Source organism: Belonocnema kinseyi, chromosome 9, assembly GCF_010883055.1.
Source record: "Belonocnema kinseyi isolate 2016_QV_RU_SX_M_011 chromosome 9, B_treatae_v1, whole genome shotgun sequence".
Taxonomy (NCBI): domain Eukaryota; kingdom Metazoa; phylum Arthropoda; class Insecta; order Hymenoptera; family Cynipidae; genus Belonocnema; species Belonocnema kinseyi.
The window spans coordinates 122,238,608-122,262,448 of NC_046665.1; positions in this window are offsets into that span (position 1 = coordinate 122,238,608).

A 23,841-nucleotide genomic window follows, 5' to 3' on the forward strand; every position below is an offset into this window, starting at 1 on the left:
ATATAACTAAGTTTCACCGCCTTAATCATGTTCTTCTTCTAATGGGATAATTAATCAAGTATTTAATACTTACAGGACCTTAATATACAAATCTAGATTTAATTTAAATAACAAATAGGGTGGTTGTTCAACGGTAACTTTATTCAATAATATCTGAGTAAGCTTATATTAATAAGAAATAATCCTAAACAAATAACCCGAACAACCATTCTTTTTGACTTAGCTTCACTTGCACTGGGTGGTCACCATCTGGACGGTACCAGTTAACAAATTGGCGGCCCAAACGTGGGGCTCGGAATTTTTGCTTTCCACCTTCCTGATTTCGAACGGAGTTGGAAACGGACCCGTAAAAGCCCAATGCTTCGCTCTCCAAACTCGCCTCGCCGTGGCCCTGGTAGGCCAGCCAGAACAATGGCTACCAGAAACTACCCGGTTTCCGAGTCTTAGCCAGAAAACTCGGTGGCGCCTGACGCAATCCCTAGGACCGTAGATCAAGCAACAAACGCAGATGCCGCAGCATCCCCTTTCACAAACGAACAAGTGGGGCGAAAGTGTTCTGTTACGCCGACGTCAGAAAAAGAAAGAAGCCGTTCGGTTCCACCGACTACGCGCTTCACACCGAGAGATCTCTTCCGAGAACCATTAGCCGAGAACGAGCCCATGCCCGGTCCAAGTAACCGCCCGGATTCAATGTCTCCTATGATGTTTAGGCCAATTCTATCACCATGCCAACAAACTCGCTCGTCTGTCCAGCAAGCACACTCGCCTATCCGGGCACCGACACGCTCGCCTGTTCGAGTACAATCTCGCTCGTCCGTTATCACACATACACACGCGGCAAATACTAACAGCACCATACAGGAAGGTCAACCAGCTCTGGCTATTCCAACATATACGCAAATTATCGACTGGCGAGCGCTAATACGTGCGTTTCGCACACCCTATGTCCCGCGACCCACATTCGCCGGTATGGATCATGAGGATCCGGAAGAATTCATCGATCAATGCGAACGTTACTTCGCGGAGGCATCGATAGAAATCACGCTTTGGTCACGAATGGTGGCCAAATCGTTAACAGAACGCGCTGGAAAATGGTACGAAGCGTATCGAAACTTATCCCTACCTTGGGGTAAGTTCAAAACCCTACTTATTCAGCACTTTGCGGGAGTTTCAGCCTTAAACACGTTGCATATAAAACTGTATGCAACTAAACAGGAAGAGAAGGAGGCAGTAGGAATATTTTCACAAAAAAAATATCTCCTCGCCCTCCGACTTTTACCACAAGCACCAGAGCCGCAAATTGTAGCTTTGCTTCTCGAGGCTCTCAAGCCTTCGATTAAAAAAATCCTACGCACCGCTACCATCACAACATTCGAAGACCTAGTAGAACGAGCCGTCCAAGCGGAGACGGATGAAGCTGAAGATATTCCGCGGAAGACCGTCCGAGAAAAATCACAAGCAAAAACAACGATCACGGCACCAGTACAGAATAACCAAACAACAGCTTCCGCCGCAATGGTGGCAATGCCACCATTTCCCGTGGCAGCATTTTCACCGGGAGTGTCTAGTCATTCGCGCTCGTCAATCCGCAGCAATTCCGGGAAACTGGCGGGACCGGGCTGCCGAAAACAAACAAGCAACCACCCCGGCCGCCCCGAACGCATCCCAGTAATTAGCGCGGTGTTCGCTGATCTCAACAACCTTCTCCGCGTCCGAGTCATACTGGCCGGCCGGGAAGTGATCGCTGAGATCGATACCTTGGCTTTAGAAAATTTTGTGAATAAGGCTGTACTGACGACCACTGAATATCAAGCCCGAATATCAAGCCCTCCCCACGCCCTACTGGCCGCGGTAGGGGCTATCATCACCCTCGACGGTTCAGTTACGTTAAGCCCCGCTATCCAGGAAATAACGTATCCCGGTACCTTCCATATTAGTGCCCACGAGTTTTTTTTTCCCCACGGAGGAAGTCGATGTACAAGGCGATTTCCCTGTTCACTTGCAAAAAGACTTCCGTCAGCTGGTGCAACAGCACGCTCCCCTATTTTATGGAAGCGGACGTTTAAAGCAGACGCTTGCGAACGTGCAACAGGAAATACAGCTTAAAGATGGTCACCCATTCCGCGAAGCACCTCGCAGATACTCGGACGAAAAACGACACTATATCGACGTTCAAGTCCGGGAGATGTTACGCGACGGAATAATAGACCCACATCATCACCCTTCAGTTCCGCCATTGTAATCGCCGGCAAAAAGGACGGCGATTACCGTTTTTGCATCGATTACCGTCGCCTTAACGGTATGACCGTCGATGCCCCCCAGTGCCTCCCCAGAATCCACGAGACACTAAAGGATCTGGGTACGGCTAGGATTTTTTCCACGCTCGATCTAAAAAGTGGTTACTGGCAAGTACCAATGGCGCCACGTTCGCGCCAGTTCACAGCCTTCTCCACGCCCGGAGGAGGCCAATTCCAGTTCCGGGTTATGCCGTTCGGGCTCAAGAACGCACCCGTAACTTTTCGAAACCTAATGAGGCAGGTCCTTGCGGAGCAATGGGGCATCTTCGCCCTTGCCTATCTGGGCGACATAGTCATTTATTCGCGAGATTCGGAAGAACACCTACTACATTTAGAATTGGTTTTTGAACGCCTATCCATATGCGGATTAACTGTTGCACCCGCTAAGTGCAGCTTCGGAAAAACTACTCTTCCTTATCTTGGGCACGTCGTCAGCACCGATGGAAACTCGGCGCTAAGCGGGCACATCGAGGCGATCAAGAATGCCTCGCCAACCCGATGCCGTAAGGAAATGCGTTCCTTCCTAGGTATCTGCAACTGACTCAAGGAATACATTCCGAACTCTTCGCTAATCCTTGCCCCGTTGTCAGATATGTTGTCAACGAAGAAAGCATACAAAATGACTTCTGAGGCCCAGAAGCACTTCGAAGCTGCCAAAGCCGCCTTCCAGCGACCAGTGACCCTCAGTCGTCCAGACCCGGAACTGAGGTTTATTCTCCAAACTGATGCTAGCGCTCGTAGCATGAGAGCCGTCCTCATGCAGGAGGACACCGACGGAAAACGACACATCATTTCGTTCGCGAGTGCGAAATTCTCTTCAACAGAAGCTCGTTACCACTGTAACGAGCAGGAGTGTTTGGCGATCGTCTGGGCGATTAGAAAATATCGTCCTTTCCTAGAAGACCGTCCTTTTACGCTACGAACGGACAGTAAGACCTTAACGCGGCTAGAAAGGCAAAAGGATACACGGGACAAACTAACCCGCTGGGTTCTTTTTCTCAGTGGCTTTCCGCGCACTGTGGAGCACGTGCCGGGAAAACGAAAGGAACTTCCGGACGCCTTGTCGCGGCACCCAGATCCTACGGAGTTTTCACCAGGAGAGCCCGATCTAGCGCCAATGTTACCGCCCACCTTCACGCCTAGCCACACCAGAATCACACCGGTTGTGCCAATTCTTAGCGTTTTATCAAGGCCACCCCTGTTTGATGAAATCGTCACTGCATAGCAGGAAGACCCGATAATTTCAAGAGATTCAATTCGCTGGCGGAATTTACAAAACGAGCAGAGCTTAACACAGGAAGACAAGGAGTTTTTCGACCGAAATCGCCTGACGAATCAGGGATTTTGGCGCCGCGACCGAAACGACCATCAGTGGAGACTACAAGTGCCAACTACTCTGCAGGCACGCGTGGTATGGGAATACCATGACGCTGCTCTTGCAGGACATCCGGGCATCGACAAAACCATACGCTCGGTACGCGAGCATTTCTTCTGGCCTGAAATGAGCCGGGACATAAGACGATACGTGTCCGGTTGCCACCTCTGTTTATGTTGTAAGCCAGTACGTGGCCGACAACCGGACAACCAGCGTCCACGACCCGCCCGCAAGGCATGGGATACGGTAGCCGTCGATTTAATGGGCCCGTATCCTCGCACTACTCAAGGCCACAACTACATATTGGTAGTTACAGACCTTTTTACTCGCTGGGTGGAAGCCTTCCCCCTGCGAGCAGCGGACGCACCAAGGATCATCAAGAAAATTGAAGACGAAGTTTTTAGTCGTTACGGATATCCTCGTAGGCTGTTAAGCGATAACGGCCCGCAATTCACAGACCATGCCTGGGTTGAGGCGAGCTAGCGGTGGGGTTGTGAGCTGTGGACCACGCCAGTCTACCACCCGCGCGCCAACCCTACCGAACGCCGTAATCAAAAGGTTGATTCTCATGGGGAGGACGATTTGCCGGCCGGGTGAATGGCAATTACTCGAAAATGACGGGGAAGACCAGCCAGCCGAAGAACAGCAGATACGAGAGAACGAGGCCCGCACACGACAAGCCGCGCATCAGGCTCGATACGCGACCGCTTATGAAAGACCTAGGTACTACCCCGGTGATTGGGTGTACGTACCCAATCATCAGCTCTCAAACAAAGTCGCAGGATACAATGCCAAGTTGGCCCCCGCCCGAGTTGGCCCCTTTCAGGTCCTAGACAACGTCGCTGGTGAGGTCTGCCTGATTTGGAAAGACGGAAACGCTCAAAAGATACACGGCAGTGTATTGGTACCGGTGTCAGCACGCGCGAGTAGGAAGCCGGCGGACAGTCGCTTTCACACAACCTAGCCGAAAGCGTCGGTGGTGATAATACGGACCCAGCCGGAAGCGTCGGCGGCGATAACGAAGACTTTGTCGATACCATCGACGAAGAACGGCACGAGTACCCTGTCGTAGCCGTCGACAGGAAGGAGATGCCACGTATGGACGGTGCCGTTGAGGAAACGCACACTACCCGTGCACAAACAGCCGGAGACCGACTTCAACCAGAAGATAGATACGTTCGGCACACTGCACTGGCTGACGCCCAGGATCTATTGTCAGGAGACGAGTCCGATAGCGCCAGGAGGCACTATCACTTACGAGCACGCGTACCGGTAGCCTACCGCGACGCTCGAAATTACGCTACTCTGAGAAGGCAGACGTAGGTGGATCGATTTGCGTACAGACGAAGCTAGCGCGAATTACCTCGTAAAGGCTCGATAAGGTTAGGCAATGGGCTGCCGACATGCACCCAGGATTAAATGTAAATTGTATATTAGGAATGGCTGCTGCGGGGAACCAATTTTGTATTGACTCCGAATTAGTCAGGGCTGCCGAGATGCACCCCAGTTAACTTGTAACTACAGAAATAGGAGTGGCCGCCGCGAGGTGACACTGATTCAGTTTAATTTTACGTTTATTACAAATATACTAGGATAATTGGTACTTATCATCAATTTCCCAGGGGGTTTATATTTTTGAAAATCAAATGAACACTAAGGGTGAGCAAACTTTATCCGGGAAGGGGTGGAATTTGTTGTAAAACAAAAAGGCTATACTAAGAACCCCGGAAACTCAAACAATAGTCTACGGGACTTTCCATTCAAGTTCCCAGGAGGCTACTTGAGCGAAGGTACAACGTCACAAATTGTTGATTTTACGGTTTCCACAAACGACGATTTGGCTCGCCCTAAGTGAGTCATCGCCTTATTAAGGACCTTTCGTCTCCCCAAAGTGACCTGTGAGGGCGGAAACATTCCTCGGCCGCCTGTAAACAGCTTTAAAATCGCGCGAGGCCACCGTGTTACACTCCCCATCAACAACTTTCACGGCATGTTAGGCACGCCCTCCAGTGTTCGCCCTTTCTTACTCACGCGCGCTCTTTCTTCCCTTTAGCGCTAGCTCTCTCTCTCTTTCTCTTTCTCACTCTCTCTTCTACATTTCCTTTTCTCTGGGACGCGCTGGCCAGTGCACGAGGCTCAACCGATTAAAATACGAATCATTCTGGGGAGTAAAATTTCGTTTTCAAAATGTTTATATTATACAGATCAATAGTAAAAGATCAGGATCAACTAGAAATACAAACTCCCTCCCCCCCCCTGGAATTCTGATTACAAATAATTCTACGATTTTTATACGTGTTTACGTGTACTCACGTATGCACGTACGTCATTAGAATATTTTAATATAACTAAGTTTCACCGACTTAATCATGTTCTTCTTCTAATGGGATAATTAATCAAGCATTTAATACCTATAGGACTTTAATATACAAATCTAGATTTAATTTAAATAAGAAATAGGGTGGTTGTTCGGCGGTAATTTTATTCAATAATTTCTGAGTAAGCTTATATTAATAAGAAATAATCCTAAACAAATAAGCCGAACAACCATTCTGTTTGACCTAGCTTCACAGTTTCTTCGAAAGCATGAAGTTAGGATAGTGATGAGCAACATATTTTAATTTTGATAATTTATCTTAATCCGTTCTATTTTTAATTTCTAATTAAACTTTGCATTAAGAAGAATATTTTTAGGTAAAGCCTGGCGCGGGCGCTTGAAACGCAAGCTAGTGGGCCCGGCCGGCGGCCCCAACACCATTTAGGTTTGCGACTCCAGTTCGACCATTCAGCCAATAGCAAGGCCAGCCGCCGATTTCACTGCCGCCGCGAGCCTCCGTGCCAAGTCGACGGGTCTCTCGCAAGCGAAGCGAGAGTCAGTCGCCTTCGTGTATCCACTTGGAGTTGCAGCGTCCGCCCTGCAACGTCTCGTTACGTCCCGTACGTTAGCGCCCCACCAGCGAACACCTCTTCATAGGCGGCCTCTCGACCCATAAAAGATATTACTTTAACCCCACGGGGCTAAACGAGTCCTCCCGCCCACGAGCTGAGTGGGCCAAGTCTATAGTACGTCTCGACGCTTATCTTCTGATAAAAAGCAAACCCTCGGGGTCGATAGTACAGCACCGATAGCCGGTTACCGTGCCCAGCTCACACTATAAGACAAACTTAAAATTTTAGCATGATATATGTGGAGTGAAAACGTTCATGAAAATATGTAATTAAATTTTTTTACGTGAATTATTAGTAGCATGAATTTTCATCTGATATTACAAAAATAATTAATGAAAGTTGATATAAATAAAAAATTTAATTACTTACAATTGTTTTTAAAGATCGCAATCTTTTTTGTTTACATTGAAAATCAGTAATAAATAATTGCTTCACTGTAAAAATAATTCATGTAAGGGCATGTCATACTTCGTCGTGTAGTCAGTCGGGTACAGTTCTCCCGAATTTTTTCCCCAAAAACGAAAATGTTTAAAAACTGAATTCGGAGATGCTACAAAATATCATAGCAGACGTCCCTGGAGTCTTTTCAGGGATGATAACTAAAAAAAATTTATTCTGCTAAATAAAAATGTTATGCATGTGCCTTATTTTGAGGTTGGGGTCATTTTTCAGCTCTCTGTCATTGCGATAATGTAGTTCTCTGTCCTACCGATGATGTCAGTAAGCACTCTAGAATAATTATTGGAGAAAATTGTAACACATAACCTGGGAATATACACACACGTTTTTAGTCAAATCAAAATTTTTTGAAATTAACCCAAAAAAAGTGTACAGGGACGTCCGTTAGCATGTTCGCTATCATTCCTCTGATTTTGAAGACAAAATATTTATTATTGTAGAAAAAAAGCCGAGGGGAATTAAAACTGGTGAAATCGATAATTTTCTAAATATGACATGCCCTTAAACGAGAAGTAACTAGTAAAGTATGCAATTTAACTCATTTTTTGAACGCAAATTATTAGTAACGTGAGTTTTCAAAAATATTAAAAAAAGAAATTATTAAATTTGTTATAAAAAAATTCAAGAAGAGTTTAAATTGTTTATAATTGACTTTAAAGGTATGGCTTACAAATACATTTTATTACTTTACAACTTTATAAATATTTATTTATTTCATAAATCCTACTCTTTATAATATAAAACATTTTGTAACACTAAATAATTGTTTAACATAATTAATTTTTATAAATGCCTTATAACGAAAGAAAGTAAATTATTTTCTAGATTTAAAAAGAAATATAAATATTTATAGCTTAGTTCAGTTTAGCGTTAGTTTCAATTTTCAATAATTATTATAAATATCAATAAAATCAAATTTAAATGCACTATTTTCACATTTTACAATATTTATTTATGTCAAACCTGAAAATTTAATATTCGTTTTTGTGTATAACAGCCGAATGGCACTCTGAAACAATGTCCTCAATCTTGGGAACTTATTAAATTGCGCGTACGTCGCACACACAACCTGATTGGTCTCTGTTAATGCACTAATTTTGAATTATATAAATAATTATATTTAATATTAATGATAAATAAAGCTTGGAAAATGCATCCAAAGATGCATCTTAATCGTAAATTAGAATTTTGGTGTAACATATGAAGAAATAATGCGCTTTTCATGCAAAAAATTTATTAATTCTGACTTCAGAAAAAATGTTTTTTCTTTAATTTAGCATTTTAAATGTTTCAAAATGTTAGTGAAAAGGTAATAAAAAGTTTTAGATTCCATCAAAAAATATTGATTTTAATATTATAAATATGATTTGATTATTTGTATAAATATTATATATTTTATAATATTTATACAATAATTAATTAGTAATTGTAATTCAGGTCTTCTTCAGTTTTTTAAAAACACGTATGATATAACATTTATCAGTGCAGTAATTAATTACTCTTAATTCATTTTTGGTAATTTTAGTGATTTTATTTTAAGTAACATTGTCGGAAATAAACAAAAATTTAATTTTAAAACTCGACTGAGACAAGATTAATAATTGGGTTGAACAAAAATAATTTGTTCCATTGTACTTATTCAATCATTATTTATTATAAATAATAAATCTAAATATTTATATAATTTAAAATCAGCGCGCTAACTGTGACCAATAGGATTGTCGTCGAGACGCAAGCGCAGTTAACAAAGTTCCCAAGATTGGAGACACTGCTCTGAAATGAAAGTGACGGAAATGTTGACCGCGCCCGACCCTTCACGAAAAAACCTGTTCTTTTCTTAGGACTTGGTACAAATAGCTAGGGGGAAAAACCAGGTCAGCCCTAGGTTTAGACCTACGCTTAAATCTAGGTGAACACGTTGGTTCATACCCGCCGTGATTTTTTTTTGTTTCTTAAAGGAAGTGAATTAGTACCATCAATTTCTGTCATAGAATTTAGCATATTTATTGAAAATAGTTCTAATTAATATAATCGATCCAGGAAGAGATTTAATATTAAAATTGGTAATTTGATTTAAAAGGGTAGAAATTGCGCTGGTTCTTTTAAAATATTGTATTTTGAAAATTGAGACTGAATTAATTGAAGAATAATTAAACTATCTCTATAATCCTTAGAAGCAAAAATTCATTTATTTTGGTAAGTCCAAAAACTTTAATTAGCATCTTGGATATAAAAAAGCTATAGTGTTTGACAAAAAATGGCTGTCTTGCGATTAATTCGACATTTTAAGATAAAGCATTCTTATATCCCAAACGATTAATCTCAATTGGGAGAAAGGATAGCACTAGCGCTGCACACCGACCAAATGCGAAACTAATACTCTGAACTGGTCGGCGCGACCAAAGGGGCATGAGTTGCGGAAAAACTTAATTAGTTTTCGGGTAAGTTTTCGAAGAGTAATCAGATTAGGTTGAAATTTTACATGCGCTATAATGGACAAAAATAAAGATCGAGTTCGCTAACCACCTTTTTTTAACGACGGTTTTCGTTTTACCCATAAAAAAGTAATAAAAAATTCCATTTTTCTGTCCAACTATACAAGATACGAAAAAAGATCAATTTACAAAAATTATGCACTAAAAACAGATCTATAAATTTGTTAGAAATCACTTTTTCGATGGGATGCGTATTTTTTATTTTATTCGTAAATGTTTACATAAGAAACTTGAAAAGAAATTTTTTGGAAAAACGACATACGACCCAAAAAAGACCTACAAATTTTCGATAAATCATATTTTGATAGAATGCGTTTTTATTTATTTAATCGTAAAAAATAACAGTTGCTGCTATTAGAAAAAAGACGAGATATATTCCTTATCAAAGTACAAATAAAAAAATTAAATATAGGTTATTTGAGAAAATCTACTTTTAATTTTCTCAGAGAAACCACCGCTATTTTATTAATTTTAAACCTTTTTTTCTTTTAATTTTTCGGCTAATTACAAAAGAAAACGATAAATTTTATTAGAATCCAGAAGGAAATATCTTTAATTTGTTAAAAGTTATAAAAAGTTAAAGAAAAAAATCGGCTTTTTGGAAAAGAAAGCACAAAATTTATATACATAAAACTTCTTGATATATTCTTTGCAAATCCGAAAAATACGTACCGCGAGATTTTTTCTAAAAAATAAGATTTTTCTTTCCCGAAAGATTCTGCGATTTCAAGTGTATAACCCTGTCTGATTTGAAATGAATTCGGGCGTTGAATTTTCTGTTTGCATCACTCCGATTGAAGTTATTCGTTTAGAAGTGAAATGTTTAAAACATACACAGTATTAAAAATAAATTTAAACCTAATATATTTTGCCTGCATAGATGCCATTGAATTATTACAATCATTGAATTATTTTCTCATTGCTATAATTGACAATTACTGTCTATCTTTCAATAACTCTTTAGTTCAATAAAATATTTTCTTCTTGTGGCGTAAATATTTTTGAACAAAGTTATATTATGATATTTTTTCGAAGTCCAAGATGTTCATCTCACTTTTAAATAGGCGATTTTAGATTGATCGACTGATGCTCATGATAGATTGATAGATTCTGGTCTATCAGACGCATCAAGTCCATTGATCAAAACCTTGCGCTCTGTGACAATGTCACAGAGCTCACATGCAGTGTCCTGCCCTGCAGGAAATAGTTCAAGGATGGAAGTAGAAGATAACTATTTCATTACAACATCGAAAAATAAGAAGCAAGAAATCGCCAAAACTTCCGTTAGCGGTTTGGACAGCATCAGCAGTGGCCAACCTTCAACCACCTCAATCAGAGGAACCAGTAGGACGTCGAGAACATCACTCGTAAGTGCGGCATAATCTAACCCCAAAGTAGTCATTGACACGCGAAATGACAATGATAATAAAAAAACCACAAGACCGGAAAAATAACCCCAATAAATATGATTGTAGACAAGTTTAATCATCCCTATACCGTCCTGCACAAACTTTTAAAAGATTCAGTTCAATTTAAACCAATATTGTAAAATCTCGGCTCAAATGTCTGTTCCGTTCGCGTGTCTTTTATCCAAGACTATCGCAAAATTATCTCAAATCTAGAGCAGCAAGGCTTTCAATATTATTTATATAAAATCATTGACTCTCCACCTATCAAACTTGTTATCAGGAATATCCCCATCGCGTACCCGGAGGACTTAGTACACTCTGAACTACAAGAGGCACGTTTCACTATTACGTCAGTTGCTCGCATGAGATACCGAGAAACCAAGAAAGCCTTACCAGTGCTCCTGGTAACGGTCCCGAATACCCCTAAAGAAAAAGATCTTCTTAACATGCAATCTATTGCATATATTAAAATAAAAGTCGAGCCCTACGTTAAGCCTAAGGAAACTTCCAAGTGCTTTAAATGCCAAAGATACCATCATATCTCTAAAGTGTGTCACGTGACTGTACGCTGTGTGAAGTGCGGTGGCGCACACCAGAACTTCGCATGCAAAAAAGATCCCAAATCGCCTGCCTGGGTGCTGGAGAGCACCCTGTTAACTACAGAGTTTGCTCTGCTTTTAAAAAAGCTTCCAGAAAACTTTCCATCATTAAATGAAAAACATATCAAGAAACGGCTTCTAATAAAGCAGCTGTATAGACAGCATTGAAAGAAAATCCTGCCCGTGAATACACCCCACCAGTCACTGTCCAACCACAACAAAAATTAAAACTTTACAGCGCTGCTATCGCATCTACTTCAGAAGCGCATGCGAACAAACCGCAAACTGTGCAATTATCTAAAACAGCGGGAATTACTAGCACACGAGCTAAACCACCTATCGCCAGGAAAACACTAGGCCCACAAATTGAAACTACTCCAACTGTTGTTCCCAGCAAAAATACGCCCTCTCATGATATCAAATTAAATCTAGTAAATCTATTAAAAAGAGCAACAACCTCAAATAGTGATATTACGGGAGGAAAAATAAATATTCCCGAAGCTTTAAATTCAACCGCCGAGGTCATAAGTAATATACTTTCACTTGCTATGGAAAACGGCCATCTTAAATTACAATACTCTTAAAATAAATTTTTGAAATGCTCAGGATATCCTTAAAAAAAGGCATGAATTAGCTGCATTCCTCTAGAAAAATAAAAAACAATTTCCTTGCTCACTGAAATTTTACTCCGCGAATCCATAAATATCAATCTAGTTCGCGACTACAAATTATATCGAAATAACACTAATAGAGGCACTGCGATACTAATTCAAGAAAATATTGACCACCACGAACTAATAATTTCTGCACTTTAAGCCCTTAAAGCTAGGGCTATACAAATAAAAATTCACGGGAATCGTATACCATCGTCTCGCTCTACCGGCCTCCCTCCCGAAAATTTACAAAAAATGATAACAGAAAAATATTTGAACTTGCACCCTCGGTATTTGCTGCAGGGGACTAAGCTCTTAGCTTGGAACAGTAGAACAGACCACCAATTGGAAAAAATTTGTTTGAATTTATAAACAAGCAGTAGCTATTTGTCTCAGCAGAAGAAGACTCGCATACCTTCTTCCCTCATAACATCAAACATAAATCTGACCTCATTGACTTTGCAATTACAAAAAATAACTTCTATAACCATGATACTCTCACCATAGATGATTTAGACTCAGACCACCGAACAGTTCTTCTTACCCTCTATACGAACTGTGAAAAAGCTCCGGTGGCGCTTCGCGACAACTTTGCAAAAACTAATTGGCAAACATTCAACTCCGCCCTAGAAACTCACGTTAATTTTGAACCTAAACTAACAACCACTGCTCACATCGACGAATCCGTATCTAACCTAACCTCTAGCATAAAAACTGCCATTCACACTTCAGACCCTCAGACTACCATTAAAAAATACGATCTACCTCTCAGGGCTGAGTTGAAGACCTTATTGACACTCGTAATAATCTCTGTCGAACACATCAAAAAACTAAAAGCTGCATTATTAAAAACATTATTAACCGCGTTCAGAAAACTATTTCAATTAATTTTCGAGAGCACCGATGTAAAAACTGGAATATAGCAGTCGGTAAACTTCAAATTAAAGATAACTCTATATATCGCATTACTAAAGTCTTGAAAAAGCCGCGAAATAATATTTCACCTCTCAAAAAACTGGATCAAACGTTCGCAACAGCAAATTATGAAAACAACTTAGCTCCACATGACGAGCCATCTGACCAGCAACACATCGCTGAATCCGACAATTTTTTCCGACTTTCCAAAAATCACAAGCACCGATCATTTCAAGAAAATAACATACAAGGAATAACCCAAACAAATAAAAAACATTAAAAATAAGAAAGAACCTACCCTGAATTAATTTCAAATTTTATCCTCAAAAAGCTTCCTATCACGTGCCTAAATCTCCTTGCCACTATTTTCAATGCTTGCATTTAGCTAAGCTACTTTCCTAACTCATGGTAGTCAGCTCACATACTAGTTTTGCAGAAAAAAAGACAAAGACCCATATCATCCAACCAGCTACAGGCCCATTAGTCTTCTTAATATAATAAGCAAAATTTTTGAAAAAATATTACTTGCGTAAACTTTCACCTTGAGAAAAACAGCATCCTTAGATCGCAACAATATAGTTTTTGAAAGGGTCACTCTACGCAGCACATGATGCTCAAGCTTACCGAAGCCATAAACTTAAAGTTTAATCGAAGAAAACATACCGCAGCTGTTTTTCTCGATGAAGAAAAAGCGTTTGATAGTGTCTGGCACCTAGGACTGCTCAGAAAGCTAATAAATTACAATTTCCTGAGAGGACTCATCCTCTTTATATCTTTATAAGCTCTTATCTTTCTAAAAGAAAATTTTCAGTCGAAAAAGGCCAGACACTCTCAAAAGAAAAAACCATCCGAGCAGGTGTGCCCAAAGGCAGCATTCTGCAGGGTTTGTCCCGAAAGTAATAGGACTGAGTCGATTTAAAAAAATTTATTGAGCCATTCGTTACAATTCTTTAAAAACTTTTAAAATAGGCTCCTTTTGCGTCGATGCAGCGCGATTTTCAAGCATTGAGGGCGTCACGGAAGCCATTCTCCGGAATAGCCTTGAGAGCCGCGGTGTATGTTGCTTGGATCCCCTCTGTCGTCTTAAAATGCTTGCCTTTCATCGGCCTGTTTAGGCGAGAAAACAAAAAAAAAGTCTGGAGAGGGGGGGGGGCACATCTGGGCTGTAGGGCGGCTGCGGAAGCGTTGGGATGGCGGCCTTGGTCAGGTAGCTGTTTACAAGAAAGGTGGTGTGAACCGGGGCGTTGTCGTGGTGCAACTTCCAGCCGACTGCGATGTCTTGTCGGACCCGATTGACCCTTCGTTTGATTCTCTTGAGCATTTAACATCTGGGCAATTAAACGAATACTCAGTCGACGGTCTGAGTTCAAAACTTTGCGCACACGAGTCACATTGTCGGTGTTTGTCGAAGTCGAAGGTCTTCCAGCACGGTCTTCATCAGTGACCTCTTCCCGGCTCTCTAGAAAGGCCTGGTGCCACCGAAACACACCACTTCTTGCTAAAGCAACATCTGGGTAAGCCTGCTTGATCATATCAAACGTCTCTGTCGCAGATTTACCGAGTTTCACACAGAATTTAATCGCGTACCTCTGCTCTAACGAACGCTGCATTTTCGGCTTGCACCACTCACAAAAACACGTCGCGTGAAAATGCCTGTCCTGACTCTCCAAGTGCTCGGAGCCGCTCGTTCGTTAGCTCAGAACGCCCTCTACCAAATCCAGTCGGTGCGCGCACGCTCCGAAGTACAGTCGCAGCGGAAGAAAATCAGTCCTATTACTTTCCGGATAAACCCTGTAGGTCCGGTATTCTTTATTATTGACGTGAACGACATCCCTGAGGTCCCCGAAGTTACAATTGGATTATATGCAGACGACATCGCACAATTTAATTCTTCTTGATCAGTCCCGAAAATCTTGAAATTACTTAACAAATCTCTTGAAATCATTGAGGCATGGGCTCAGCTTTGGAGAATATAAATTAATGTAATGAGAAAAATGAGAATCAATTCTTTTCTCAGTCAGAAGGTCTGATGAAATAGATCCACCAAAAATGTTTAGCGAACAAATAGAATAGAAAAATTCATTAAAATAGATAGGGGTAAACTTCACAGACGTCTCAACTGGAAACAGCATATCCAGGAAACTAAGGGAAATGCCCTCGGTGTCATACACGCCTCAATCCTATCGTAACAGACATTTGAGTTTAAAACCTGATTATGGAATTCTAATCTACAAATTGTTTATCCGACCAATCATAACTTATGCATGTACAATACGGGGAGGCACGCCAAAAAGTAATATTAAACACATTCAGATAATTCAACATAAATATCTCACATATATCACAAAAACCCCTAGATATACGAAGAACTCTGTCCTTCACAGATAATTTCAACTCCCATATATTTTAGAGTACATCAAAGAAACCGCCACTAAATTTTACGAATCTGCATCAGTATCACCTTTCAAAGATATTTCCTCTTTGGGGAATTATAATTTTGATCCTCTTCGCAAATACGCGATGCTAAAAGACTTTCTCCTGGAGTAAATCACCCAGGTCGAGGTCGTCCTGCCCTCACCGACCTACCACCAACTTTCTTTTTCTTCGATCCTCTACTTCATTTTCTCCTCTTCTTTTTCACTCATTTTTTCTTCTATAAAATAAATTAACAGATTTGTGTGGTTTTTTCCCGCCCGTGGGCTTTTTTCCCACACATAATTAACGCCACTTTAAACTCAAGTCATGTCAAATTTCTCTCAGATTGTGTAACAATGCCCAAGGAGGTAACACATAACTTCTTTAAGTCCGATTATTCTACGGGGAGATCACCCACCTCATCTCCACTCTTTTTTATGTTAATTAACGTTTCGGGACTTGAAAAAAGAAATAAATTTTTGCTTTTAGGATTTATCAAAAAGTTCAATTATTCTTTACGACTATTTTAAAGTCTCAATTTTCAAAATACAATATTTTAAAAGGAACAGCGAAATTTCTACCACTTTAAATACAAATTGCAAATTTAAAAATTTAATTTCCATTTCTGGTTTGATTATTTTAATTAGAGCTAAGTTCAAAAGAAATATGAAATTTTCTGTCAAAAATTTGTCGCATTTATTTAATTTTTTTCAACCAAAAATGGCAGCGAGAATTTATTTGAATTTGAATATCCATGCGATATTTTTTTAAACGTAGATTGGAGTATAGGTCTAAACCTAGGGCAGATCTGGTTGTTTCTCCCAGCCACTTGGACTAAGTCCTAAAAAACAAAACACCTTTTTCGGGAAGTGTGCTATGTGGGATAAATGTTAAGTGCTGTGCTTTTTAAATTAGAAAAAGGAATTTTTTGCTTAGGATTAAGTTTTGAGGCCTTAAGACTAAAAATTTACAAAGATTTTTTTTCGCGATAAAGAGGAATAATGGGGTATAAGTGTGTTGTTTTTGGATGCGCGAAAGTAATACAAATCTGGCAAAGAATGGTAAAATTTTTTAGCAGAATTATTTTTCAACTTTTTATATTATTATTCATAAAAACATTTTTTGCAGTTGTTATAACACAATTTTAAAACAGCTTAAAGTCAATACAATTGTTTCTAAAGATGGCAATATTTTTTATTCACTGAAAATAATTGAAAAAAAAGTTTTGCGCTATAAGAAAAATGTTTAATATCAACGAGATAATGAGTTAAAATATACAATTAAAAGATTTTTTCATGCAAATTATTTTTAACATAAATTTTCAATAATATTAATGAAATAATTCCTTAAAGTTGTTACCAAAAAATTGAAAATTATTTTTAATTCGCTACAATTGTTTTTAAAGATTGCAATATTTTTTGTTCATTTTGAAAATCAGTAATTAAATAATTCTTGCACTGTACAAAGAATTGATTTAAACGAGAGTTAGTAAACATTTTTTCGAAAATATTTCATTAAACATTTTTTAACGCAAATTATAGTAACGTGAATTTTCAAATGATATTAATAAATCCATTAAAGTGGTTATCAAAAAATTAAACAAAATGTTTAATCCGTTACAATTGTTTTTAAAGATCGCAATTTTTTTGTTCGCTTTGAGAATAATTAATAAATAAGTATTGCACTATAAAAGAAGTTAAATTTTAAACGAGAGACAATGAGTAAAATATGCAATTAAACTATTTTTAAACGCAAATTATTGGAAACATACGTTTTTAACAATATATTACTTAGAAATAAAACTTAGGTAAAAGATTTGGTCACCAAATAAAAATTAATACTTGTTTCAACTAGCTTAATTAACAAATGCACTATTCGGATATTTCTGGAGGTACAAACTTGATTTTTTCGATGCAATTAACTGTAAATGACTAACTTCTAATTTTCTAAGAACATGTTGATGACAATAAACAATTTATTATTGTTAAAAATCATTTGTTTAACAAATTTATACCACCTTCTGCATTTATAAGTAAGATACGGCTTTTTTTACGGAATGAACCGCCAGTTATTTAGCAATGATTTTTTGCTATGAATCGATCACATTTGATAATTATTTAACAAAAATTAATTAACAAATGCATTAATTGGCTATGTTTTAGCATTTAAACTTGTTTTTTTTGTGTAATCAACTGTTAATAACACATTTTTAAAACCTTTTTTTAATAGTTCGATTAAAAAGTAATTAATGTTTTTTAATAAATCATCAATATTCATCAACTTATGGCGAAGAATTATTGCTAAGTAATTTTAATTATATTTCATACAAAAAAATGTTAGCTTACGAATGCACTAGCTGAGAAAAATTTGTTTACTGCATTGTTAATAAAAATAAAAGTAGTGGATCATTATCGAAATATCAAAAAAAGTTTTAAAAATTTGTTATTAACAGTTAATAACACACACAAAAACCAATTTAAGCACTGAAAAATAGCCAAATAATGCATTTGTTAATGAAGTTTGGTTAAACAATTATAAAATGTTATTTATTCAAAACAAAAAATTATTGCCAAATAACTGGCGGTTAATTTCCTGAAAAAGCGGCATTTATGTATAAATACGTAACATGATAAAAATTTGTTTCAACAATTGCAGTTTAACATAATAAATTATTTACTGTCATCGAAATGTTCCTATAAATTTAGAAGTTATTTATATACAGTTAATTGCCTCGAAAAAATCAACTTTGTACATCTAAAAATAGCCAAATAGTTCATTTGTTAATTAAGATAGTTTAAAAATTTATTCACTTATATTTGGTGACTAAATGTGATGCTAAGGTTTTATTGACAAGTAATATATAATCGATTCCATAGAAAAAAATCTTATTTATTCTATCAAAAATACCTGATATGGATATTTGTTCATAAAAATCGATGTTAAAATAACAAATTATTTGCTAACTTTTATTAATTCAACTAAAAAACTCTTTTTTCCATAAATTGTTTAAATTTAGTGCGAATCAAGTGAGAAATCGCCGTCAATCTTCACTTAATATTATCCAACATTTATTTATATTATAAATTTTTTTTATATTATAAATTATATATTTATTTATATATTAATATTATCCAATATTTTATTCACTCATTTGTTTATAACAAATTAAATAAATTTTTTAACATTTTCATTGCTATTGGACATTTTTTTTAGATAAACAATTTCAGTTTTCTAGATATTTTCAATTGAATTAAAGAATTTTTTTTAAACGGGTAGCCTTGAAAAGTAATTTTTTTCATTTTTGTTAAAAAACAAAAATTAAAAAATCGGCCATTTCAGTTCGATGCAAAATTTTATTAGCTTTCATTTAAAAAGAAAAGAAGTTAAAATTGAATCATAATAACTAAATTCATAAGGTATCCCTTGAGGCCGATTAATAAAAAAATTAATCGGTAACGTATAAATATATGAAGACAAAACGGAATATATTTCTTATTGTTATAAAAAAATTTTATAAAGAAATGCGCAGTTTAAGCAGATTTAGAGTGTTTGAGATAATTTTTTTAAAAATGAGTTGTTTGTTTTAAGAGTGATGTTGCAATAAACTATGTTGCAGTTTATTGAAAATTTTCTGATTGTTATAAACAAATTTTTAAAAAATACACAGTTCGAGTAATTTTTAAGAGTTTCAGTTACTTTTTTAAAACGTGCTTTTTTAGCCATGCTAGTGGGACTTTTCTTAATTATATTGCTATTTTATGATAAATGTGATTGTTATCAACAAATTTTATAAATAAATGCGCATGTGAGCAATTTTTTAATGCCGAGTTACTTTTTTTTAAACATGCTTTGTTGGGCCTCGTATGCTAATGTTTATAAAATTTGCAAAAAAAGTACCTTAAACAATAAAGAATTGTACAAACTGCGCATTTGTTTATAATAATGACATTTGTCATGCAATGAAAAATATAGGTCACAAAAGTATCACTGGAAAGATTAACAAAGTACGTTAAAAAAATAACTAAAACTCTTAAAAATTGCTCAAACTGTCCATTTCTTTATAAAATTTGTTTATAACAATCACAAAATTGTCGTGAAGTCGTAACATAGTTTATTGCAACATCACTCTCAAGTCAAAGAAAGCACTTTTTTTTAATACCTCAAACACTCAAAAATTTCTCAAACTGCTCATTTGTTTATAAAATTTGTTTATAACAATAAAAAATATATACAGCTTTTTCTTCATATGTGTTTATGCTACTTTAAGTTGAATTAAAAACGAAAGTCGCGTAATAAATATCCAAAGCCCCTCAAAAATCACCTGCCATTGTTTATAACAATACAATTGTAAATAACAATTTACTGATTTATAATATACTATTTCGTTATGTTTCAAGGAAAATTTATTTATTGAAAGAACACTAATATCAATCATTTGGAATTAATTGTGTGTTATTATAGTAAACAATATCTTGAATTTTACGATTTTTCATAACTTTGTGTATAAATAAAATAAAAAATAATTTTTTATTTAAAAATCGGCCTTGAGAGATTAATTAACAAAGTTTATTTCTGATTTTGATTAATGATAATTACTAACTGTTTCTTCATTATCTAGCGCAGGGTGGTCTCACCTAGCAATTTAAAATAAGTTCCATTTCAACATTTTTTTAAATATTAAGTTTAGTTGTTAAATTTTTCATTTAATGAATCATTCACTTGACAATGCGTAATTCTGAAATCTTTTACTTTTTAAATTTTGCATTCTAAGTCTTCATTTTTAAAGGTAAATTTTGTAGGTTAACGACTTTTAAAATGCAATTTTGAAAATTTAAACAATTAATAATTGAAAGTGTTTAAAGTTATAAATTCTGACTGAAAACAATTTTAAGTTGATTAAAGGCTAATATGAACTTTATGAACTCTTTTCAAATCTAAAACAATTTTTAATTATTAGATTCATAATTAATAGTATATTATACACCTAGGAGGAGAAGAGGGACTTTTTCGACGAGTACTGAAAAGGTACACAACTCGAAAAATTAAGTAGCATAATTTACGGTAGTTTTAAAGGTAATTTATGGTAACTTATCATAAATTGCCCAAAATCAATTTAAAAAAATCTACCAATTTTCTGAAATTTATCGTAATTTTTTTGTTAAATATGGTAACTTACCATACATTACCCGAAATTCACCTAAGCAAATTTGCACAAATTTACGGAAATTTATGGAAATTGTCTGTTTTTAATGGTAATTTTGGAGGCAAGTATTGTAACTTACCGAAAATTATCCAATATACAAATAAAAATATTTTTATAATTTTCCGGAAATTTATGAAAATGTATGGTAATTTATTGTAATATTGCAGGTAATTTATAGAAACTTGAAGTAAATGACAAGAAATTCAATTTAAAAAGATCTGTAAATTTACGGAAATTTATGTTAATTTTACAGGTAACTATGCTTATTTACCATACATTTCCCAAAATTCAATTAAACCAATTTCCAGAAACATTTAGAAATTTATAGTAATTTTACAGATAAATATGTTAAATTACCATAAATGACCCAAAATTCAATACAAATTTTTTCGTGAATTTCCGTAAGTGTATCACATTTAGAAATAAGTTATGGTAATATTCCTGGAAATGATGGTAATTTAAGATACATTGTAAAAATAAAAAAAAAAATGTTTCGAAATTTCCAGAAATTTATGGAAATTTTCAGTCATTTATGGTGATTTTATAGGTAAATATGGTTGATTACCATAAATTACCTAAGGTTTAATCAACGAAGCTTTCATGAATTTTTGGAAATTTACGAAATTTGCGGAGGTTTACGGAATTTTTCGGTCATTTATGGAAATTTACGGGTAAATATGGTCAATTACCGTAAAATACCCGAAGTTACTTCAAAAAAATTTTTTTAACTTCCGGTTAATTTATGCAATTTGTTAGTAACTACTGGTAGTATTACAGGTAATTTATAGTAACTTGATATAAATTACTTAAGATTTAATTTTAAAATGTCTATAAATTTGCGGTCATTTATTGTAATTTTACAGATTAATATGGCATCGTACCATAAATTATATAAAATTGAATTTACAGGTAATTATGTTAAACTACCATAAACTAACCAAAATTCAATTAAAAACATTTTCATAAATTTCTGCAAATTTATAAATATTTTTTGGTAATTTGTGGTAATAAATGAATAAAATATAAAATATTTGATAAAATATTTGACTGTCCATTTGAAATAAGCAACTATGAATAAAACATTCAACACTAAACAATTTGTGACTAAATTGTTAGAGATAGAGTCAGGCATATTTTATGTTATAAAATTAGTATTGACCTTGAAATTAGGAAATTATAATGTTTAAATTATAGTTAAAAAATAGGAAATTTTGGAAATTTCAACATTTTCATGGAGTTAAAAGGGAGGAAATCTTCGTTTAAATTTTTGTTTGTAATTGGAAAAGGTCCTTTTTCGAAATCATTCACATTGCATTGAAAGGGATCTAATTAAAAAAAATTTTATTCTCTCTAGTAGCTTACAGGAAAAGCAACCGATCGGCAATCGGAAGTTCTGTAGTTCGATTCCCAGCTGAGCGAAGTAAAAGATATTTTTTTTCAGAAAAAAATTTAAGTTGAAGCAAAATTTTAATTTACAGCACTATCTAGTCTGAAAATACTTAAAGAATTTCTGTTATTCTCTGGTGATAACACAGATTTCTCGAAAAATTTGTTTTGTAAAACCTCGAGAATAAGGTATGTATTTCTGAAAAATAATTCTTCTTCGATGTCTCTAGTAGCTTAAAGGAAAAGCACCCGACCGGCAATCGAAAGTTCTGTGGTTCTATCCCCAGCTGAGCGAAGTAGAAGATATTTTTTTAGAGAAAAATGTACTTTAAATAGAATTTTTTATTTATAGCACTATCTAGTGTGAAAATACTTCAAGAATATCTGTTTTTCTGTGATTATAATAAAGATTTCTTGAAAAATTTGTTTTGTAACACCTGGAAAGTGAGGCGTGTATTGCTGAAAAAGATTCTTCTTCGATATCTCTAGCAGCTTAAAGGAAAAACTCCCGTCCGGCAATTGGAATTAATGTGGTTTGATTCCCAGCGGAGCGAAGGAGTAGGTCTTTTTTCAGAAAAAAATTAAATATAAACAAGAAAATTTTAATTCATAGCACCATCTAGTTTAAAAAACTTCAATAATTTCTGTTATTGTCTGATGATAATACAGATTTCTTGAAAAATTGGTCTTGTAACATCTGAAAAATAGAGCGTGTATTTCTGAAAAAAAGATTCTTTTTCAATCTCTCTAGTAGCTTAAAGGAAAAACACCCGACCGGCAATCAGAATTTCTGTGGTTTGATTCTCAGTGGAGCGAAGGAGAAGGTCTTTTTTCAGAAAAAATTTAATTTAGAGCAGAATTTTGTAAATAATAGCACCATCTAGTCTGAAAAGACTTTAATAATTTCTGTTATTTTCTCATGATAATGCAGATTTCTTGAAAAATTGGTCTTGTAACACCTGGAAAATAGTGCGTGTTGTTTAGAAAAAGGATTCTTCTTTCGATCTCTCTAGTAGTTTAATTGATATTTAAATTTAATATTTATAATAAATAATAATGAGGAAAAAACATAAAACAGTCATTTTTTAATCCTAAAGTAAGATTTTGGAGTGACGGATAAAAAATAATTCGATTTTAATTAAAAAGACTTGTCTCTGACTAGTTTCTAAATTGACTTTGTTTTATTCCTAACAATGTGACTGAAAATAAAACGACTAAAAATACTAAAAATAAAATAATAATTTAGTTTTTTTCTGAAATCAGTCAATAACATTTTTTGCAATAAAATCACATTATTTTTTCATCTCTCACTCTAAAATTCTATTTTAGGATTTAAAACTTACTTGTGATGCATTTCCTAATCATTATTTATCATCACTATTAAATTTGAATATTTATATTATTTGAAATGCGCGCGCTAACAGTAACTAATTGGGTTGCTGGTGCGACGCAAGCGCAGTTCAAAAAGTTCCCATAATTGGGAGCACGCCTCCTAGTCCATGCCATGGAGAATAGATGTAAGGAGCCTAAAGTCTGTTACGTCTCCAGCGCTGTTGTCTATTTGAAAATTTGTCGATTTCGATCTGTTTAAGGGCATGTGACACAGCTAAATACCTATATTACCGACCACAGTTTTTCAGTTGACTGAATGTTTTTTTGAACCTAAGAACTTTTTTTGTAAATAAA